This window comes from Octodon degus, unplaced genomic scaffold (genome assembly GCF_000260255.1).
Source record: "Octodon degus isolate 3935 unplaced genomic scaffold, OctDeg1.0 scaffold00287, whole genome shotgun sequence".
NCBI classification, from domain to species: domain Eukaryota; kingdom Metazoa; phylum Chordata; class Mammalia; order Rodentia; family Octodontidae; genus Octodon; species Octodon degus.
Genome location: NW_004524863.1, coordinates 1,539,082 through 1,541,348, shown reverse-complemented (window position 1 = coordinate 1,541,348; position 2,267 = coordinate 1,539,082). Strand labels below are relative to the sequence as shown.

At 43.1% G+C, this 2,267-nt stretch overlaps 1 pseudogene; it reads right to left on the bottom strand.

The window, feature by feature from the left end:
* Positions 1-746: 746 nt before the first annotated feature.
* On the bottom strand, positions 747-1,721 carry LOC101571740 (annotated as a pseudogene).
* Between the last annotated feature and the right edge of the window lie 546 nt (positions 1,722-2,267).

Sequence of the window (2,267 nt, the reverse complement as noted above, 5' to 3'; positions counted from 1 at the left end):
CATCCACTACAATATAAAGGCTTTGAGTTTATCATTCTTTATAGGTGAGTAATACTCCATTGTGTAAAATACCACATCTTTTTCATCCATTCCTCAGGTGATGGGCATCTTGGTTGTTTCCAAGATTTGGTTATCACAAATTGTGCTGCTATAAACATAGGCACACACATATCCCTATGATATGATGTGTTAAGATCCTCCAGGAAAATTCCCAGTACAGGAATAGCTGACTTGAATGGGATTTCCAGTCCAACTTTTCTACGGAGTCTCCACACTGATTTCCATAATGATTGCACCAGTCTACATTCCTGCCAGCAGTGGATAAAGGTTCCTTTTTCCCCACAGCCTCTCCAACATTTGTTGTTGGTTGATTTCTTCATGATAGCCATTCTTTCTGGGGGTGAGATGATATCTCAATGTTGTTTTAATATGTATTTTGTGGATGGCTAGTGATGTAGAGCATTTTTTCATATATTTATTCACTTCTTTAATTTCATCCTCTGAGAAGTGTGTGTTCATTTCAGATGCCCATTTCTGCACTGGGTCTTTAAGTTTTGGGGACCTAGTGTTTTTTAGTTCTTTATAAATTCTAGAGAGGAAACTTTTGTCTGAGTACTTATTTGTCATGATTTTTTCCAAATTTGTGGGTTGTCTTCTCACTTTGTTGGTAATTTCTTTTTTCCTCTCTTTTTTTTTTTTGAAAGAGAATTATGCCTTTATTCCTTGTTTTGCCAATTAGTTAGGCTGAATAGTTTGCTTTTTGATGATCAATCAAAGAGACCAAATCCCATAACCTCATCTGACTCCTCCGACTCTTCCTTGGTTTCCACCTTAGCTGGGGCAGCTGCAGCAGCAGGAGCAGCTTTGGTGGCTGTGGCAACAGGGGCAGCAGCCACAAATGCAGGTAGATCAGCTAAGAAGGCCTTGACCTTTTCAGCAAGTGAGAAGGTGTAATCAGTCTCCACAGACAAAGCCAGGACCCGCCTGTACCCATTGATGATAGAATGGGGCACTGATGCAACAGTTAGGTAACCAATCTGCAGACAGACCGTGGCAACATTGCGGACACCCTCCAGAAAGTGAGAATGCAGAGTTTCCTCTGTAATGTCAAGGACTTCTGGGTTGCAGATGCTTCCATTGTCAAACACTTGCCGAATGATCAACCCAAAGCAGAATGGGGAGATGTTCAACATGTTCAGGAGGGTAGCCTCACTGGCCCCCACTTTGTCCCCAGTCTTAATCAGCTGTACATCACTAAGGATTTCAATGGTGCCCCTGGAGATTTTAGTGGTGATGCCCAGAGCCTGGAAGAAAGAGGTCTTCTCAGGCCCCAGACCAGTGTTCGGGGCAGGCATGGTGACTTCACATGGTGCAATGGCACCTGCACAGGCAGCAGCAGGCACCTTATTGGCCAGCAGCATATCCCTGATTTCAGTGAAGTCCTCCTTGGTGAACACAAAGCCCACATTCTCCTGGATATGAGGCAAAAGTTTCTCCAGAGCTGGGTTGTTTTCCAGATGTCCTTGGATGGCCTTGCGCATCATAGTATTCTTGACCATTAGCACCACGACCTTCCCTCGGAGGGACATTTGGATCTGCTGCATCTACTTGGAGCCCACATTGTCTGCTCCCACGATGAAGCACTTTGGATAATCATCCAAAAGTTGGAGGATCTTTAGGAAGTAGTTAGATTTCCAGGTCACCCTGTGTTCCCTAGGCATCATGGCGGTACGTCAGGGATTGCCACGGAGGGTTTAAAGACAATATCACTCTCACGAGGACGCCTGGAAAGAGTGGTAATTTCTTTTGACATGCAAAAGTATCTCAGTAAGACCATGTCCCAGTTTTTAATTCTTTCAAGTGTTTCCTGTGCGATTTGATTTTTGTTCATGAACTCTTTGCCTACCCCTATGTCTTCAAGAGTTCCTCCTACTTTCTCTTCCAGGAGATTTACTGTTTCTGTTTTAATATTTAGATCTTTAATCCAGTTTGATTTTAGCTTAGTACATGGTGATAGACCTGGGTCAAGTTTTAGTTTTTGGCATGCAGAGAGCCAGTTTTTCCAGCACCATTTAATAAAGAGGCTATCTCTCTTCCAATGAGTATGTTTGGCCCCTTTGTCAAAGATAAGGTGGCTGAGTGTGTTCATAGGGGCTTCAGCGTCTTCTAATCCATTCCATTGATCCTCGGGTCTATTTAATTGTCAGTACCATGCTGATTTTATCACAGTAGACTTGTAGGATAATTTCAAGTCAGGAATTGTAATG